Source organism: Arachis duranensis, chromosome 2 (genome assembly GCF_000817695.3).
Source record: "Arachis duranensis cultivar V14167 chromosome 2, aradu.V14167.gnm2.J7QH, whole genome shotgun sequence".
NCBI classification, from domain to species: Eukaryota; Viridiplantae; Streptophyta; class Magnoliopsida; order Fabales; family Fabaceae; genus Arachis; species Arachis duranensis.
Window position 1 is genome coordinate 76,057,847 of NC_029773.3, and position 22,044 is coordinate 76,079,890.

The 22,044-nt window shown below is 37.7% G+C and overlaps 7 pseudogenes; all 7 read right to left on the reverse strand.

Annotated features, from left to right (window-relative positions):
* Positions 1 to 4,478: 4,478 nt before the first annotated feature.
* Positions 4,479 to 6,968, reverse strand: LOC127739695 (uncharacterized; annotated as a pseudogene).
* A 160-nt stretch (positions 6,969 to 7,128) lies between these two features.
* LOC107475085 (uncharacterized) lies at positions 7,129 to 9,512 on the reverse strand (annotated as a pseudogene).
* Positions 9,513 to 9,607: 95 nt separating this feature from the next.
* Positions 9,608 to 22,044, reverse strand: part of LOC107475079 (uncharacterized) — an 18,636-nt pseudogene continuing 6,199 nt past the window's right edge.
* Positions 9,795 to 11,242, reverse strand: LOC107475084 (2-(3-amino-3-carboxypropyl)histidine synthase subunit 1-like; annotated as a pseudogene).
* Positions 11,261 to 14,572, reverse strand: LOC107475083 (uncharacterized; annotated as a pseudogene).
* On the reverse strand, positions 14,854 to 16,564 carry LOC127739699 (uncharacterized; annotated as a pseudogene).
* The window catches only part of LOC127744788 (uncharacterized), a 6,651-nt pseudogene continuing 3,514 nt past the window's right edge, over positions 18,908 to 22,044 (reverse strand).

The following is a 22,044-nucleotide window of genomic DNA, read 5'->3' on the forward strand; positions in this document are numbered from 1 at the left end:
ACTGGGGACTCTAGCAAAGCTGAGTCACAATCTGAAAAGGTTCACCCAGTCATGTGTCTGTGGCATTTATGTATCCGGTGGTAATACTGGAAAACAAAATGCTTAGGGCCACGGCCAAGACTCATAAGTTCTAAGTTCTAACTAGGAAAATCAATAACACTATCAAAAATTCTAAGTTCCTAGAGAAGCCAATCATTCTAAACTTCAAAGGAAAATGTGGGATGCCAAAACTGTTCAGAAGCAAAAAGCTATAAGTCCCGCTCATCTAATTAGAATTAATATTCATTGATATTTTGGAATTTATTTCATGTATTTTCTGGCTGAAATTGAGGGACCTAAGCAAAAATCTGATAGGAGGCTGAAAACGGACTACAGATGCTGTTGGATTCTGACCTCCGTGCACTCGAAATGGATTTTCTAGAGCTAAAAAACTCCAAATGGCGCGCTCTCAACGGCGTTGGAAAGTAGACATCCAGAGCTTGCCAGCAATATATAATAGTTTATACTTTATTCGGAAATTGATGACGTAAATTGGCGTTGAACGCCAAGTACACGCTGCTGTCTGGAGTTAAACGCCAGAAACACGTCATGATCCGGAGTTGAACGCCCAAAACACGTTATAACTTGGAGTTCAACTCCAAGAGAAGCCTCAGCTCGTGGATAGATCAAGCTCAGCCCAAAAATACACCAAGTGGGCCCCGGAAATGGATTTATGCATCAATTACTTACTCACGTAAACCCTAGTAGCTAGTCTAGTATATATAGGACCTCTTACTATTGTATTAGACATCTTTGGCCTCAGTTTTGTTTTATTCTTCATCTTAGGAGACTATTGATCACATTCAGGGGGCTGGCCATTCGGCCATGCCTGAACCTTTTACTTATGCATTTTCAACACACGTTTTAGGGGGCTGGCCATTCGGCCATGCCTGAACCCTCACTTATGTATTTTCAATGGTGGAGTTTCTGCACACCATAGATTAAGGGTGTGGAGCTCTGCTGTACCTCAAGTTTCAATACAATTACTATTACTTTCTATTCAATTCTCTTTTATTCTTATTCCAAGATATACGTTGCACAACACTTTGATGAATGTGATGATCCGTGACACTTATCATCATTCTCACTTATGAACGTGCGTGACTGACAGCCACTTCCGTTCTACCTTAGGCCGAGCGCATATCTCTTAGATTCCCCAACAGAATCTTCGTGGTATAAGCTAGATAGATGGCGGCATTCATGGGGATCCGGAAAGTCTAACATTGTCTGTGGTATTCCGAGTAGGATCTCGGGAATCCAGAAAGTCTAACCTTGTCTGTGGTATTCCGAGTAGGATTCCGGTATTGAATGACTGTGACGAGCTTCAAACTCCTGAACGCTGGGCGTGATGACAAACGCAAAAGAATCAAGGGATTCTACTCCAACCTGATTGAGAACCGACAGATGATTAGCCGTGCTATGACAGAGCATAGGACCATTTTCACTGAGAGGATGGGATGTAAATTAAAAGTAGCCATTGATGATGGTGATGCCCTACATACAGCTTGCCATGGAAAGGAGTAAGAAGGATTGGATGAAAGCAATAAGAAAGTAGAGATTCGAAAGGATTCTAGCATCTTCACACGCCTATTTGAAATTCCCACTATTGATTTACATAAGTATTTCTATCCCTTTTTATTTTCTATTTATTATTAATTTTCGAAACCCATAACCATTTAATCTGCCTAACTGAGATTTACAAGGTGACCATAGCTTGCTTCATACCAACAATCTCTGTGGGATTGACCCTTACTCATGTAAGGTATTACTTGGATGACCCAGTACACTTGCTGGTTAAGTTGAACGGAGTTGTGTCCACACATAGTTGAAAAAAGCAATGAATTTTACAAAATACAATAACAAAAGAATCACAATTTTATCCACCAGTATGCATCAAGATTTGAATTGTACCCATAAGAAGCCGGAGGAGGTTGTTGCCAAGAAGGTTGTCCATAAGCTTGGGGCTCCTCCCACCTTTGATCTCCAAATCTTTGATGCATGTCCTCATTGTAATTTCCATCTCCTACAACATAGTTTGAACCAAACTCATAGCCAAAGTGATGAGAACTCATAGTGAAAGAGAAAATAAAAACAAAAGCTAACAAGAAACAAAGAGAACAAAAATCCTACAACTAGCAAAAACTAACAAACAAACCAAAAATCAAGATATTCACAATATATACAATAGCCAATAACATTGCACCATTGCAATCCCCGGCAACGGCGCCATTTTGATGAACGAATTCTTGACAGTTTAGAATTTATCAAATGGAGTCTCGTTGTAAAGTATAGTTTCCAAACCAATCAATAATCCTTTCATACAAAAATATTGGTTGTCACAGTTAACAATCCCTAATAAAAATTAACCGAAGTATTTAGACTCCGGGTTGTCTCACAAGAAATTGCAATGAAGTGCTCAATTATTAACTACGGGGATCAAGGGGTTTTGTTTATAAAATGGCAAGAAGAGTAAATCAAACAAGCAATTAAAGAAAGCAAGCAATAAAGAGAGACATTCATGACAAGGTTTGAGATCATAGGCTTTCTATCATAGTCATACAATGATTAATTCATCTTATCTAGTCAACTCCAACAAATAGGAAGAAAGTCAAGCAAGACTAATCAATCATATCACAATAATAAACAAGAATTTATCTCATTTCGTCATCCCCAACATTGGAAGAAGGTATAAGTTATCTTCCATGAGAGAAAGTCAAACAAGACTAGTTAACCTCAATCCAAATGTACTAATCAACTTACTAATAAAATTAGCAAAAGATTAGAGTTAATGGAAATCATATTAACTAACAACTCTAGATCACCAACATTAGTTGGGTATTCATGACTCAAGATCACCTAATTACTCTTTCCAAGCCAAGAATGTTCAAAATCTACTCTAAAGCCCAACCAAGCATTTTGTCAAACACTTGGTGGGTACAAATGGAAAGCATGGTAAATGTGCAAGAATAGTAAAATCTACCAACTACAAATTGTAAGGAGGCAAGATCAACAACTCAAATTAACAATTAAAAGAACATCAAACATAAATTTCATAAAAGAGATCCAAATCCATCAAGAGTTCAACATCACAAAAGAGAACAAAAAGGGAAATTAACAAAAAAACAAAGAGAGTCAAGTAGTAGGAACAAGAAATTATGAAGGAACCAAGATGAAAACATGAAAATTGACCTAATCTAAGATGGAGATTAACCTAACCTAATTCTAGAGAGAAGAGGGAGCTTCTCTCTCTAGAAACTAACCTACATGATGCTACACTACCAAACAATTGCTTCCCCTTGCCCAAGCTTGAATTCTGCATGAAATGGCATCAGAAATGGGTTGGATTGGGCCCAAAATGAGCTGCAAAATCACTGGCCACAATTTCACTTTAGTGAACCACGTGCTCCATCGGCGCACACACGTATAGTGCGCGTGCGCGTCCCTAGACGTCAGGCAAATTTTATATTATTTTGAAGCCCCGGATGTTAGCTTTCCAACACAACTGGAACCGCCTCATTTGGGCCTCTATAGCTCAAATTATGGTTGATTGAGTGGCAGGAGGTCAGGCTTGACAACTTTACGGTTCCTTCATTTCTTCATGAGTTCTCCCACTTGCATGCTTTTCTCCTCACTTCTTCCATCCAATACTTGCCTTATGAACCTGAAATCACTTAACAAACATATCAAGGCATCGAATGGAATTAAAGTGAATTAAAATCACCAATTTTAGGGCCTAAAAAACATGTTTTCACATTTAAGCACAAATCAAGGGAGAATTGCAAAACCATGCTATTTCATTGAATAAATATGAGAAAAGGTGATAAAATTCCCCAAATTAAGCATAAGATAAACCACAAAATCGGAGTTTATCAAATGTCAAATTATTAAAAATAATTGAATTTTAATTCAATCTCTTAAAAATTATTTAAATGTTTAAATTTATTAAAAAACTATAGTATTAAAATTAAATTTATATACTTAAATAAGACAATAATTTTATGTCGTAAAACATAAACGAATACACCAACATATTTGTTAATTACTCAATACATTATATATGAGTTGCAAGCACTGCGCTGCTGGCGTATTTATAGACTAAATTTGAGAGTATATATATATTATGCTAACAATAATTCAAGGAGTGGAGTTATTATTTGATAAATGTGGGTATAAATTTAGAGTACTCACTGATTACATTTTAACTACTTGGATTGTTAGAATATAATTAGGATCAATTAATATATCTGAATATTTATTATTATAAAACTGTGCATCGCACCGTTTAACACTAGTAAAATAACAAATCACACATCATGAGATGATGTATTGTATTGTATCACATCATACTATATTTTCTCCATAAACTTCCAATGTTGTTTAGAGGCAAAAGCCAATATCCAACAACTAACAAATATCGAAATCTATAACCTATAGAAAGTTTAAGACTGTTGAGAAATGGCACTAGTTGCAACCGAAGATACAGAAATTCTCCTTACAAGACGAGAGGACTTATTCACATAAGAGGAATTCCACTCCCCACCGTCTTGAGAATAGTCCATTGGATATTCACAACCAAAATCGCTCTTTTCATTTCCATTTTCATCTTCTCCACAGCTACACTCACTGGAAGAATCATCACTCTTCTGGCAACTTACACCACCATCTTCACAACCTTCCTGTACCTTTGCCACCAACACATTTTTCTTCTTCTTCCACCAGCCAGGTATCACCCCCAACGCGATCTCTGCCTCAAATGGGATTGAGCAGTGGTTTTCCAAAAGCATCACCCCAATCAATCGATAACTGAGGACAAGCAATCTGAATCCAAGCATCCATGGAGTCCTCAAACAATGCAATCCTTGCAGGGCTAATCTTAGACATCAAGAAAATAGTGTAAAGGAACCCTTTTTCCTTCATATTCTTTTCCAATCTCTCTAGAATCTTAGGATTTCCTTGCCTACCCAAAGTCCCCAAAACAACACCCCAATTCTGAGCTTCCTCCCTCGCTCTCAAAATCACACCTTTTCTAGATTCCTTCATTCCTACGTGATAATACTCTTTCAGAAACAACATCCCAATGTAAGGGTCATACCTAAAAGCCTTAATCCCAAGATTAGCTATCATGATCGCCTCAAGATGAAACCTTCCATCAGCTACAAATACCAAAATGGTATTCTCACTAAACAAATCCATTAATGAAACCTTGGGAGCAGTGCAGCGAAGAACCTTACCGGCCGAAAGAGGCTTGGACTGCGGTACCAAAACTCTTAACATTGATTTCTCCAATTCCGGCTTCGCAGCCCTAATTGCATATGCAAACTGAATAATACAAGCTAATACGAGGTTCTGGACGCAAGATTCGAGGTTCAATTTAACAGTATCAACCAAATGGAAAACGTTGATTTTGATGTCGACAAAGACGTAGAGATAGGGGGTGGTGGTGGAATCGATGGGGACAAAGCAGTTGTGGCCGTAGTGGATGATGAGGTCGGTGGAGAGCGCAGCGAAGAAGTCGTCGACATAACAAGCGCCGTAGGTGACGTCACCGGCTGTCTTTCCCTTCCACCTCCCTCCGCTTCTCTTCAACCCATGCCGAATCCGTTTTCAAGTCCACTTTCGGTGCTGGTGTATCGTTTTTGGCGCTGTTGAGCGGGTTGTACGTGAGTACCCTTAGGTAAGGAAAGTAGAAGGTGGTCGAGTGAGTTTTAGAAACGCTAAGGAAAAAAAAGGGTTTACATAAGATTTGAGAGGGAAGAAGGTTGATTGGTCGATGGAGGTGGAGCAAGCTAAGCCAAAGCCAATGCCGAAGCGGTTTTTGAAGAACCAAATCCCCGATTCCCTCCTCAACGACGCGGCCCTCAACGCCGCCATCTCCGTTCTCCTTCACAACTACAACTTTGAGGTCCACAAATGCGTTTGGCGCGTTCTCTCCGTCGACGCCAAGGACGTTGCCTTTCAGTTCCCCGAGGGCCTCCTCATGTACTCCCTCCCTCTCTCCGATATCTTCACTACCTTCGCCGCCATGAACATAAACACCCTTAAAACATACATTCACTCAATTTTTTTTACTCTAGTTAAGTTTTATTTTTTTCAGTTAAAACCTTGCATGTTGTTTTTTCATTAACAAATATTTGCATGTGTTATTGGTTCCTTTTCTGATTGTGTGAAGGGATTTCACTAGGCTTCAATCTATTGAAACCCAAAATTTTAAAATAAGAAAAAATTTAGGTACTTCAAAAGTTTTTTTGAATAAAGAAAAATTTAACACACAAAAGTGGAGTAATATAAAAAAAATAATACACAAAAAATAATGTAAAAATAAAAATGGCTAATCCATTGTCATCTACGACATTGTCAATAACAACTACATGGATTAGCACTAAATCGTTCTTTCTATACCAAAAATTCTAGTATATAGAAAATATCTTATCCTCAAATGTTTCATTTTTATGTACCGATATAACTTATATATCTATTTAATTTTATAACATCAAAATATTAAAAATAATTAAATTTTAATTCAATCTCTTAAAAAATTATTTAAATGTATAAATTTATTAAAAGACTGTAGTATTAAAATTAAATTTATATACTTAAATAAGACAATAATTTTATGTCGTAAAATATAAACAAATACACCAACATATTTATTAATTACTCAATACATTATGTATGAGTTGCAAGCACTGCGCTTCTGGCGTATTTATAGACTAAATTTGAGGATATATATTATGCTAACAAGAATTCAAGGAGTGGAATTATTATTTGATAAAAGTGGGTATAAATTTAGAGTCCTCACTGAATATATTTTAACTACTTTGATTGTTAGAATATAATTAGGATCAATTAGTATATCTGAATATTTATTATTATAAAATATTATTTTTGATTCAACGTGTCAAATTTAAATATAAAACTGTGCATCGCATCGTTTAACACTAGTAAAACAACAAATCGCACATCATGAGATAATGTATTGTATTGTATCACATCATACTATGTTTTCTCCATAAACATCCAATGTTGTTTAGAGGCAAAAGCCAATATCCAACAACTAACAAATATCGAAATCTATAACCAATAGAAAGTTTAAGACTGCTGAGAAATGGCACTAGTTGCAACCGAAGATACAGAAATTCTCCTTACAGGATGAGAGGACTTATTCACATAAGAGGAATTCCACTCCCCACCGTCTTGAGAATAGTCCATTGGATATTCACTACCAAAATCGCTCTTTTCATTTCCATTTTCATCTTCTCCACAGCTACACTCACTGGAAGAATCAGCACTCTTCTAGCAACTTACACCACCATCTTCAGAACATTCCTGTACCTTTGCAACCAACACATTTTTCTTCTTCTCCCACCAGCCAGGTATCACCCCCAACGTGATCTCTGCCTCAAAGGGGATTAAACACTGGTTTTCTAAAAAGTATCACCCCAATCAATCGATAACTGAGGACAAGCAATCTGAATCCAAGCATCCACGGAGTCCTCAAACAATGCAATCCTTACAGGGCTAATGTCAGACATCAAGAAAATAGTGTAAAGGAACCATTTTTCCTTCATATTCTTTACCAATCTCTCCAGAATCTTAGGTTTTCCTTGCCTACCCGAAGTTCCCAAAACAACACCCCAATTCCGAGCTTCCTCCCTCGCTTTCAAAATCGTACCTTTCCTAGATACCTTCATTCCCACGTTATCATACTCTTTCAGAAACAACATCCCAATCTAAGGGTCATACCTAAAAGCCTTAATCCCTAGATTAGCTATCATGATCGCCTCAAGATGAAACCTTCCATCAGCTACAAATACCAAAACACTATTCTCAGGATTCTCACTAAACGAATCCATTAATGAAACCTTGGGAGCAGTGCATCGAGGAACCTCACCGGCCGAAAAATTCTTGGACTGCGGTACCAAAACTCTTAACATTGATTTCTCCAATTCCGGCTTCGCCGCCCTAATTGCATATGCAAACTGAATAATACCAGCTAATACGAGGTTCTGGGCGCAAGATTCGAGGTTCAATTTAACGGTATCAACCAAATGGGAAACGTCGATTTTGATGTCGACAAAGACGTAGAGACAGGAGATGGTGGTGGAATCGATGGGGACAAGGCAGCTGTGGCCGTAGTGGATGAGGAGGTCAGTGGAGAGCGCAGCGGCAGAGAAGTCGTTGACATAACAAGCGCCGTAGGTGACGTCACCGGCTGTCTTTCCCTTCCACCTCCCTCCGCTTCTCCCAAACCCACACCGAATCCGTTTTCAAGTCCACTTTCGGTGCTGGTGTATCATTTTTGGCGCTGCTGAGCGGGTTGTACGCGAGTACCCTTAGGTAAGGAAGCTAGAAGGTGGTCGAGAGAGTTTCAAAAAGGCTAAAGAAAAAAAAAGGGTTTACTAAATTTTAGACAGGGAAGAAGGTTGATTGGTCGATGGAGGTGGAGCAAGCTAAGCCAAAGCCAACGCCGAAGCGGTTTCTGAAGAACCAAATCCCCGATTCCCTCCTCAACGACGCGGCCCTCAATGCCGCCATCTCCATTCTCCTTCACAACTACAACTTTGAGGTCCACAAATGCGTTTGGCGCGTTCTTTCCGCCGGCGCCAAGAGCGTTGCCCTTCAGTTCCCCGAGGGCCTCCTCATGTACTCCCTCCCTTTCTCCGAGATCTTCGCTGCCTTCGTCGCCATGAACATAAACACCCTTAAAACATAAATTCACTCAATTTTTTTTACTCTAGATAAGTTTTATTTTTGTCAGTTAAAACCTTGCATGTTGTTTTTTCATTAACAAATATTTGCAAGTGTTATTGGTTCCTTTTCTGATTGTGTGAAGGGATTTCACTAGGCTTCAATCTATTGAAACCCAAAATTTTAAAATAAGAAAAAATTTAGGTACTTCAAAAGTTTTTTTTGAATAAACAGAAACTCAACACATAAAAGTAGAGTAATATAAAAAAATAATACACAAAAAATAATGTAAAAATAAAATGGCTAATACATTATCATCTACGATATTGTCAATAACAACTACATGGATTAGCACTAAATCATTCTTTGTATACCAAAAATTCTGGTATATAGAAAATATCTTATCCTCAAATGTTTCATTTTTATGTACCAATATAATTTATATATCTATTTAAATTTATAACATCAAATTGTTAAAAATAATTAAATTTTAATTCAATATCTTAAAAAATTATTTAAATGTATAAATTTATTAAAAGACTGTAGTATTAAAATTAAATTTATATACTTAAATAAGACAATAATTTTATGTCATAAAACATAAACGAATACACCAACATATTTGTTAATTACTCAATACATTATATATGAGTTGCAAGCACTGTGCTGCTGGCATATTTATAGACTAAATTTGAGGATATATATATTATGCTAACAAGAATTCAAGGAGTGGAGTTATTATTTGATAAAAGTGGGTATAAATTTAGAGTACTCACCGAGTTCATTTTAACTACTTTGATTGTTAGAATATAATTAGGATCAATTAGTATATCTGAATATTTATTATTATAAAATATTTTTTCCGATTCAATGTGTCAAATTTAAATATAAAACTGTGCATCGCACCGTTTAACACTAGTAAAACAACAAATCGCACATCATGAGATGATGTATTGTATTGTATCACATCATACTATGTTTTCTCCCTAAACATCCAATGTTGTTTAGAGGCAAAAGCCAATATCCAACAACTAGCAAAATATCGAAATCTATAACCTATCAAAAGTTTAAGACTGCTGAGAAATGGCACTAGTTGCAACCGAAGATACAGAAATTCTCCTTACAGAACGAGAGGACTTCTTCACATAAGAGGAATTCCATTCCCCACCGTCTTGAGAATAGTCCATTGGATATTCACCACCAAAATCGCTCTTTTCATTTCCATTTTCATCTTCTCCACAGCTACACTCACAGTAAGAAACACCACTCTTCTGGCAACTTACACCCCCATCTTCACAACCTTCCTGCACCTTTGCCACAAACACATTTTTCTTCTTCTCCCACCAACCAGGTATCACCCCCAACGCGATCTCTGTCTCGAACGGGACTGAGCACTGGTTTTCCAAAAGCATCACCCCAATCAATCGATAACCGAAGACAAGCAATCTGAATCCAAGCATCTACGAAGTCCTCAAACAATGCGATCCTTGCACGGCTAATCTCAGACATCGAGAAAATAGTGTAAAGGAACCATTTTTCTTTCATATTCTTTTCCAATCTCTGTAGAATCTTAGAGTTTCCTTGCCTACCCAAAGTCTCCAAAACAACACCCCAATTCCGAGCTTCCTCCCTGGCTCTCAAAATCGCACCTTTCCTAGATTTCTTCATTCCCACGTGATGATACTCTTTCAGAAATTACATCCCAATGTAAGGGTCATACCTAAAAGCCTTAATCACAAGATTTGCTATCATGATCGCCTCAAGATGAAACCTTCCACAGCTACAAATACCAAAACGCTATTCTCAGGATTCTCACTACACGAATGCATTAATGAAACCTTGGGAGCAGTGCAGCGAAGAACCTCACCGGCTGAAAGAGGCTTGGACTGCGATACCAAAACCCTTAACATTGATTTCTCCAATTCCGGCTTCGCAGCCCTAATTGCACATGCAATCTGAATAATACAAGCTAATACGAGGTTTTGGGTGCAAGATTTGATGTTCAATTTAACGGTATCAACCAAATGGAAAACGTCGATTTTGATGTTGACAAAGACGTAGAGACAGGGGATGGTGGTGGAATCGATGGGGACAAGGCAGCTGTGGCCGTAGTGGATGAGGAGGTCAGTGGAGAGCGCAGCGGCGGAGAAGTCGTCGACATAACAAGCGCCGCAGGTGACGTCACCGGCTATCTTTCCCTTCCACCTCCCTCCACTTCTCCCCAACCCACGCCGAATTCGTTTTCATATCCACTTTCGGTGCTCGTGTATCGTTTTTGGCGCCGCTGAGCGGGTCGTACGCGAGTATCCTTAGGTAAGGAAGGTAGAAGGTGGTCGAGTGAGTTTCAGAAAGGCTAAGGAAAAAAAGGGTTTACAGAATATTAGAGAGGGAAGAAGGTTGATTGGTCGATGGAGGTGGAGCAAGCTAAGCCAAAGCCAATGCCAACGCTGAAGCGGTTTCTGAAGAACCAAATCCCCGATTCCCTCCTCAACAATGCAGCCCTCGATGCTGCCATTTCCGTTCTCCTTCACAACTACAACTTTGAGGTCCACAATGCGTTTGGCGCGTTCTTTCCGCCGGCACCAAGTGCGTTGCCCTTCAGTTCCCCGAGGGCCTCCTCATGTACTCCCTCCCTCTCTCTGACATCTTCACTGCCTTCGCCGCCATGAACATAAACACCCTTAAAACATACATTCACTCAATTTTTTTTACTCTAGATAAGTTTTATTTTTTTCAGTTAAAACCTTGCATGTTGTTTTTTCATTAACAAATATTTGCATGTGTTATTGGTTCCTTTTCTGATTGTGTGAAGGGATTTCACTAAGCTTCAATCTATTGAAACCCAAAATTTTAAAATAAGAGAAAATTTACGTACTTCAAAAGTTTTTTTGAATAAAGAAAAACTTAACATACAAAAGTAGCGTAATATAAAAAAATAATACACAAAAAATAATGTAAAAATAAAAATGGCTAAACCATTGTCATCTACGATATTGTCAATAACAACTACATGGATTAGCACTAAATCATTCTTTGTATACCAAAAATTCTGGTATATAGAAAATATCTTATCCTCAAATGTTTCATTTTTATGTACCAATATAATTTATATATCTATTTAATTTTATAACATCAAATTATTAAAAATAATTAAATTTTAATTCAATCTCTTAAAAATTATTTAAATGTATAAATTTATTAAAAGACTGTAGTATTAAAATTAAATTTATATACTTAAATAAGACAATAATTTTATGTCGTAAAACATAAACGAATACACCAATATATTTGTTAATTACTCAATACATTATATATGAGTTGCAAGCACTGCGCTGCTGGCGTATTTATAGACTAAATTTGAGGATATATATATTATGCTAACAAGAATTCAAGGAGTGGAGTTATTATTTGATAAAAGTGGGTATAAATTTAGAGTACTCACTGAGTTCATTTTAACTACTTTGATTGTTAGAATATAATTAGGATCAATTATTATATCTGAATATTTATTATTATAAAATATTATTTCCGATTCAATGTGTCAAATTTAAATATAAAACCGTGCATCGCACCGTTTAACAATAGTAGAACAACAAATCGCACATCATGAGATGATGTATTGTATTGTATCACATCATACTATGTTTTCTCCCTAAACATCCAATGTTGTTTGGAGGCAAAAGCCAATATCCAACAACTAACAAAATATCGAAATCTATAACCTATAGAAAGTTTAAGACTGCTGAGAAATGGCACTAGTTGCAACCGAAGATACAGAAATTCTCCTTACAGGACGAGAGGACTTCTTCGCATAAGAGGAATTCCACTCCCCACCGTCTTGAGAATAGTCCATTAGATATTCACCACCAAAATCGCTCTTTTCATTTCCATTTTCATCTTCTCCACAGCTACACTCACAGGAAGAATAACCACTCTTCTGGCAACTTACACCACCATCTTCACAACTTTCCTGCACTTTTGCCAGCAACACATTTTTCTTTGTCTCCCACCAGCCAGGTATCACCCTCAACGCGATCTCTGACTCGAAGGAGATTGAGCACTGGTTTCCCAAAAAGCATCACCCCAATCAATCGATAACCGAGGACAAGCAATCTGAATCCAAGCATCCACGGAGTCCTCAAACAATGCAATCTTTGGAGGGCTAATCTCAGACATCAAGAAATAGTGTAAAAGAACCCTTTTTCCTTCATATTCTTTTCCAATCTCTCCAGAATCTTAGGATTTTCTTGCCTACCCAAAGTCCCCAAAATAACTCCCCAATTCCGAGCTTCCTCCCTCGCTCTCAAAATCGCACCTTTCCTAGATTCCTTCATTCCCACGTGATCATACTCTTTCAGAAACAACATTCCAATGTAAGGGTCATACTTAAAAGCCTTAATCCCAAGATTAACTATCATGACCGCCTCAAGATGAAACCTTCCATCAGCTACAAATACCAAAATGCTATTCTCAGGATTCTCACTAAACGAATCTATTAATGAAACCTTGGGAGCAGTTCAGCGAAGAACCTCACCGGCCGAAAGAGGCTTGGACTACGGTACCAAAACCCTTAACATTGATTTCTCCAATTCTGGCTTCACAGCCCTAATTGCATATGCAAACTGAATAATACCATCTAATACGAGGTTCTGGGCGCAAGATTCGAGGTTCAATTTAACGGTATCAACCAAATGGGAAACGTCGATTTTGATGTCGACAAAGACGTAGAGACAGGGGATGGTGGTGGAATCGATGAGGACAAGCCAGCTGTGGCGGTACTGGATGAGGAGGTCGATGGAGAGCGCAGCGGCGGAGAAGTCTTCGACATAGAAAGCGCCATAGGTGATGTCACCGGCTGTCTTTCCCTTCCACCTCCCTACGCTTCTCCCCAACCCACACCGAATCCGTTTTCAAGTCCACTTTAAGAGCTGGTGTATCATTTTTGGTGCCGCTGAGCGGGTTGTACGTGAGTACCCTTAAGTGAGGAAGTTAGAAGGTGGCCGAATGAGTTTCAGAAAGGCTAAGGAAAAAAAGGGTTTACAGAAAATTAGAGAGGGAAGAAGGTTGATTGGTCAATGGAGGTTGAGCAAGCTAAGCCAAAGCCAATGCCGAAGTAGCTTGTGAAGAACCAAATCCCCGATTCCATCCTCAACAACGCGGCCCTCAATGCCGCCATCTCCGTTCTCCCTCACAACTACAACTTCGAGGTCTACAAATGCGTTTGGCGTGTTCTTTCCACCGGCGCCAAGCGCGTTGCTTTTCAGTTCTCTGAGGGCCTCCTCATGTACTCCCTCCCTCTCTCCAACATCTTCACTGCCTTCGCCGCCATGACCATAAACACTCTTAAAACATACATTCACTCAATTTATTTTTTTGACTCTAGATAAGTTTTATTTTTTTTAGTTAAAACCTTGCATGTTGTTTTTTCCTTAACAAATATTTGCATGTGTTATTGGTTCCTTTTCTGATGGTATGAAGGGATTTCACTAGGCTTTAATCTATTGAAACCCAAAATTTTAAAATAAAAGAAAATTTAGGTACTTCAAAAGTTTTTTTGGAAAAAAGAAAAACTCAACACACTAAAGTAGCGTAATATAAAAAATAATACACAAAAAATAATGTAAAAATAAAAATGGCTAATCCATTGTCATCTACGACATTGTCATCAACAACTACATGGATTAGCACTAAATCATTCTTTGTATACCAAAAATTCTGGTATATAGAAAATATCTTATCCTCAAATGTTTCATTATTATGTACTAATATTGCTAACAAGAATTCAAGGAGTGGAGTTATTATTTGATAAAAGTGGGTATAAATTTAGAGTACTCACTGTGTACATTTTAACTACTTTGATTGTTAGAATATAATTAGGATCAATTAGTATATCTAAATATTTATTATTATAAAATATTATTTTCGATTCAACATGTCAAATTTGAATATAAAACCGTGCATCACACCGTTTAACAATAGTAGAACAACAAATCGCACATCATGAGATGATGTATTGTATTGTATCACATCATACTATGTTTTCTCCCTAAACATCCAATGTTGTTTAGAGGCAAAAGCCAATATCCAACAACTAACAAAATATCGAAATCTATAACCTATAGAAAGTTAAGACTGCTGAGAAATGGAACTAGTTGCAACCGAAGATACAGAAATTCTCCTTACAGGACGAGAGGACTTCTTCGCATAAGAGGAATTCCACTCCCCACCGTCTTGAGAATAGTCCATTAGATATTCACCACCAAAATCGCTATTTTCATTTTCATTTTCATCTTCTCCACAGCTACACTCACAGGAAGAATAACCACTCTTCTGGCAACTTACACCACCATCTTCACAACTTTCTTGCACTTTTGCCACCAACACATTTTTCCTTGTCTCTCACCAGCCAGGTATCACCCCCAACGCGATCTCTGCCTCGAAGGGGATTGAGCAATGGTTTCCCAAAAAGCATTACCCCAATCAATCGATAACCGAGGACAAGCAATCTGAATCCAAGCATCCACGGAGTCCTCAAACAATGCAATCTTTGGATGGCTAATCTCAGACATCAAGAAAATAGTGTAAAAGAACCCTTTTTCCTTCATATTCTTTTCCAATCTCTCCAGAATCTTAAGGTTTCCTTGCCTACCCAAAGTCCCCAAAATAACTCCCCAATTCCGAGCTTCCTCCCTCGCTCTCAAAATCGCACATTTTTTAGATTCCTTCATTCCCACGTGATCATACTCTTTCAGAAACAACATCCCAATGTAAGGGTCATACCGAAAAGCCTTAATCCCAAGATTAGCTATCATGATCGCCTCAAGATGAAACCTTCCATCAGCTACAAATACCAAAATGCTATTCTCAGGATTCTCACTAAACGAATCTATTAATGAAACCTTGGGAGCAGTTCAGCGAAGAACCTCACCGGCCGAAAGAGGCTTGGACTGCGGTACCAAAACCCTTAACATTGATTTCTCCAATTCTGGCTTCGCAGCCCTAATTGCATATGCAAACTGAATAATACCATCTAATACGAGGTTCTGGGCGCAAGATTCGAGGTTCAATTTAACGGTATCAACCAAATGGGAAACGTCGATTTTGATGTCGACAAAGACGTAGAGACAGGGGATGGTGGTGGAATCGATGAGGACAAGGCAGCTGTGGCCGTAGTGGATGAGGAGATCGATGGAGAGCGCAGCGGCGGAGAAGTCTTCGACATAACAAGCACCGTAGGTGACGTCACCGGCTGTTTTTCCCTTCCACCTCCCTACGCTTCTCCCCAACCCACACCGAATCCGTTTTCAAGTCCACTTTCGGTGCTGGTGTATCATTTTTGGTGCCGCTGAGCGGGTTGTACGTGAGTACCCTTAAGAGAGGAAGTTAGAAGGTGGCCGAATGAGTTTCAGAAAGGCTAAGGAAAAAAATGGTTTACAGAAAATTAGAGAGGGAAGAAGGTTGATTGGTCAATGGAGGTTGAGCAAGCTAAGCCAAAGCCAATGCCGAAGTAGCTTGTGAAGAACCAAATCCCCGATTCCATCCTCAACGACGCGGCCCTCAACGCCGCCATCTCCGTTCTCCCTCACAACTACAACTTCGAGGTCTACAAATGCGTTTGGCGTGTTCTTTCCACCGGCGCCAAGCGCGTTGCTTTTCAGTTCTCCGAGGGCCTCCTCATGTACTCCCTCCCTCTCTCCAACATCTTCACTGCCTTCGCCGCCATGACCATAAACACTCTTAAAACATACATTCACTCAATTTATTTTTTTGACTCTAGATAAGTTTTTTTTTTAGTTAAAACCTTGCATGTTGTTTTTTCCTTAACAAATATTTGCATGTGTTATTGGTTCCTTTTCTGATGGTATGAAGGGATTTCACTAGGCTTTAATCTATTGAAACCCAAAATTTTAAAATAAAAGAAAATTTAGGTACTTCAAAAGTTTTTTTGGAATAAAGAAAAACTCAACACACTAAAGTAGCGTAATATAAAAAATAATACACAAAAAATAATGTAAAAATAAAAATGGCTAATCCATTGTCATCTACGACATTGTCATCAACAACTACATGGATTAGCACTAAATCATTCTTTGTATACCAAAAATTATGGTATATAGAAAATATCTTATCCTCAAATGTTTCATTATTATGTACTAATATAATTTATATATCTATTTAATTTTATAATATCAAATTATTAAAAATAATTAAATTTTAATTAAATGTTAAAAAATTATTTAAATGTATAAATTTATTAAAAGGCTGTAGTATTAAAACTAAATTTATATACTTAAATAAGACAATAATTTTATGCCGTAAAACATAAACGAATACACCAAGATATTTGTTAATTACTCCATACATTATATATGAGTTGCAAGCACTGCGCTGCTAGCGTATTTATATGCTAACAATAATTCAAGGAGTGGAGTTATTATTTGATAAAAGTGGGTATAAATTTAGAGTACTCACTGTGTAAATTTTAACTACTTTGATTGTTAGAATATAATTAGGATCAATTAGTATATCTAAATATGTATTATTATAAAATATTATTTTCGATTCAACATGTCAAATTTAAATATAAAACTGTGCATCACATCGTTTAACACTAGTAAAACAACAAATCGCACATCATGAGATGATGTATTGTATTGTATCACATCATACTATGTTTTCTCCCTAAACATCCAATGTTGTTTAGAGGCAAAAGCCAATATGTAGCAACTAAAAAAATATCGAAATCTATAACCTATAGAAAGTTTAAGACTGCTGAGAAATGGCATTAGTAGCAACCAAAGATACAGAAATTCTCCTTACAGGACGAGAGGACTTCTTCACATAAGAGGAATTCCACTCCCCACCATCTTGAGAATAATAGTCCATTGGATATTCACCACCACAATTGCTCTTTCCATTTCAATTTTCATCTTCCCCACAGCAACACTCACAGGAAGAATCACCACTTTTCTGGCAACTTACACCACCATCTTCACAACCTTTTTCCACCTTTGCCGCCAACACATTTTTCTTCTTCTCCCACCAGCCAGGTATCACCCCCAATGTGATCTCTGCCTCGAAGGGATTGAGCACTGGTTTCCCAAAAAGCATCACCCCAATCAATCGATAACTGAGGACAAGCAATCTGAATCCAAGCATCCACGAAGTCCTCAAATAATGCAATCCTTACAGGGCTAATCTCAGACATCAAGAAAATAGTGTAAAGGAACCCTTTTTCCTTCATATTCTTTTCCAATCTCTCCAGAATATTAGGGTTCCCTTGCCTACCCAAACTCCACAAAATAACACCCCAATTCCGAGCTTCCTCCCTCGCTCTCAAAATCGCACATTTCCTAGATTCCTTCATTCCCACGTGATCATACTCTTCCAGAAACAACTTCCCAACGTAAGGGTCATACCTAAAAGCCTTAATCCCAGGATTAGCTATCATGATCGCCTCAAGATGAAACCTTCCATCAGCTACAAATACCAAAATGCTATTCTCTGGATTCTCACTAAATGAATCCATTAATGAAACCTTCGGAGCAGTGCAGCCAAGAAACTCACCGGCCGAAAGAGGCTTGGACTGCGGTACCAAAACCCTAAACTCTGATTTCTCCAATTCTGGCTTTGCAGCCCTAATCACATATATAAACTAAATAGTACCAGCTAATACGAGGTTCTGGGCACGAGATTCGAGGTTCAATTTAACGGTATCAACAAAATGGGAAAAGTCGATTTTAATGTCGACAAAGACGTAGAGATAGGGGATGGTGGTGGAATCGATGGGGACAAGGCAACTATGGCCGTAGTGGATGAGGAGGTCGATGGAGAGCGTAGCGACGGAGAAGTCGTCGATACAACAAGCGCAGTAGGTGACGTCACCGGCTGTCTTTCCCTTCCACCTCCCTCAGCTTCTCCCCAACCCACACCGAATCCATTTTCAAGTCCACTTTCGGTGCTGGTGTTTCATTTTTGGCGCCACTGAGCGGGTTGTATGTGAGTACCCTTAAGTGAGGAAGGTAGAAGGTGGTCGAGTGAGTTTCAAAAAGGCTAAGGGAAAAAAGGGTTTACAGAAGATTAGAAAAGGAAGAAGGTTGATTGATCGATGGATGTGGAGCAAGCTAAGCCAACGCCAACGCCGAAGCAATTTGTGAAGAACCAAATCCCTGATTCCATCCTAAATGACGCGGCCCTCAATGATGCCATCTCCGTTCTCCATCAAAACTACAACTTCGAGGTCCACAAATGCATTTGGCACGTTCTTTCCACCACCGCCAAGCGCGTTGCCCTTCAGTTCCCCGAGGGCCTCCTCATGTACTCCCTTCCTCTCTCCAACATCTTCATTGCCTTCGCCGCCATGACCATAAACACCCTTAAAGTATACATTGATTCATTTTATTTTTTTGACTCTAGATAAGTTTTATTTTTTTCAGCTAAAACCTTGCATGTTGTTTTTTTGTTAACAAACATTTGCATGTGTTATTGGTTCCTTTTCTGATGGTGAGAAGTGATTTCACTAGGCTTCAATCTATTGAAACCCAAAATTTTAAAATAAAAGAAAATTTAGGTACTTCAAAAGTTTTTTATTTGAATAAAGAAAAACTCAACGCACTAAAGTAAAGTAATATAAAAAAATAATACACAAAAAATAATTTAAAAATAAAAATGGCTAATTCATTGTCATCTACGACATTGTCATTAACAACTACATTGATTAGTACTAAATCATTCTTTGTATACCAAAAATTCTGGTATATAAAAAATATCTTATCATCAAATGTTTCATTTTTATGTACCAATATAATTTATATATATATTTAATTTTATAATATCAAATTATTAAAAATAATTAAATTTTAATTCAATCTCTTAAAAAATTATTTAAATGTATAAATTTATTAAAAGGCTGTAGTATTAAAATTAAATTTATATACTTAAATAAGACAATAATTTTATGCCGTAAAACATAAACGAATACACCAAGATATTTGTTAATTACTCAATACATTATATATGAGTTGCAAGCACTGCGCTGCTAGCGTATTTATAGACTAAATTTGAGGATATATATTATGCTAACAAGAATTCAAGGAGTGGAGTTATTATTTGATAAAAGTGGGTATAAATTTAGAGTACTCACTGAGTTCATTTTAACTACTTTGCTTGTTAGAATATAATTAGGATCAATTAGCATATCTGAATATTTATTATTATAAAATATTATTTTTGATTCAACGTGTCAAATTTAAATATAAAACTGTGCATCGCACCGTTAATACTAGTAAAACAACAAATCGCACATCATGAAATGATGTATTGTATTATATCACATCATACTATGTTTTCTCCCTAAACATCCAATGTTGTGTAGAGGCAAAAGCCAATATCCAGCAACTAACAAAATATCGAAATCTATAACCTATAAAAAGTTTAAGACTGCTGAGAAATGGCACTAGTAGCAACCGAAGATACAGAAATTCTCGTTACAGGACGAGAGGACTTCTTCACGTAAGAGAAATTCCACTCTTCACCATCTTGAGAATAATAGTCCATTAGATATTCACCACCAAAATCGCTCTTTCAATTTCCATTTTCATCTTCTCCACAACTACACTTACAGGAAGAATCACCACTTTTCTGGCAACTTACACCACCATCTTCACAACCTTCTTGCACCTTTGCCACCAACACATTTTTCTTCTTCTCCCACCAGCCAGGTATCACCCCCAACGCGATCTCTGTGATAAACCACTATTTTATGGTTTATATTGTATTTAAGTGAGTGGTTTTTATCAAATTCTTGCCCACTTATTCATATGATTTGCATGATTTTACAATTCCTTCCTAGTTTAGTTCTATGGTTGAAAACTTGCTTCCTAGAGATCCTTTTATTGTATATTTTAATTCTCCTTTATACCATTCGATGCCGTGATCCATCTGTTAAGTGATTCAGGCTTCATAGGGCATGAATGGCTTTGAGAATGGAGAGGAAGCTTGCAAAATGGAAGGAGCATAAGAAATAAAGGAGACAACCAGCGGACAGTGACGCGCACGCAAGGCTGACGCGTGCGCGCAATTTGGACAAAATCACAGCGACGCGCATGCGTGCTTGATGCGTACGCGTGAATTGGAGTTCGCGTAAATGACGTGAGCACGTGCCTAATGCCCACGCGTGGAGAGGAAAATCGTCAAATGACGCGTACGCGTGACCGACGCGAACGCATGACATGCGCGATCTGCAGGAATTGCAGAATACGCTGAAGATGATTTTGGGCCGCGTTTTGACCCAGATTTGGGCCCAAAAACACAGACTAAAGTCAGAGATCATGTAGAGACTCAACATATCAGATACAATATTCATAATATACACAAATTTAGAATTAGATGTAGTTTTAGATTGAGAGGCTCTCTCCTCTCTCTTAGGATTAGGATTTATCTTAGGATTTACCTTATTGGGATTATTTCTTCTTCATCACAGGTTCAATGTTCCTTTACTCAATTCTCGTATACTTTTCCATGTTGGATTTGATTTCTTTTATTAATGCAATTTGAGGTATTTCAGACATATGATTTTGATTTAGTTTTCTATATTCTTAGTTCTAGTTGATTAATTGGTGACTCTTGAGTTATAAAACTCATCGTGATTGATAATTGTTATCTTTGCTGATTGATTTAGATCTCTATAACTCTAGTCTTTCCTCAGGAGTTGACTAGGACTTTAGGTATTAAATTGATTTGTCCACTTGACTTACCTTCATAGTTAGAGGTTGACTGAGTGGGAGCAAAAATATAATTCTCATCACCATTGATAAGGATAACTAGGATAGGACTTCTGATGCGCTATAACTGGGTATAGCTACGATTAAGGGAAATTGCACAAACGGCAAAATTCCTTCCGGCAAGTGCACCGGTTATCGTCAAGTAAAAACTCACAATAGAGTGAGGTCGAATCCCACAAGGATTGGTTGAATGAGCAATTCGAATTAGAAGTTTGATTAGTTGAGCGGAATCAAGATTTAGATGAGAATTGCATAAAGTAAATTAGCGGGAAATGTAAATTGCAAGGAATTGAAATGACTGAATCTTAAATTGCGAGAATTAAAGTGCGAGAAGCTAAATTGCTGAAATTAAAAGGGATGGGGGTGATTGCATGAATTAAATTTGCAGAATGTAAATAGAAGGGGGTAGATCAGAGAGATGGGTTCATTGGGGTCAGGAGATATTGAAATCTCCGAATCAAAACATTTTCATCTCTTCCTCAACCAATGCATTCATTGAATTTTGCTTGGCAATCTTATATGATTGGATCCCAAT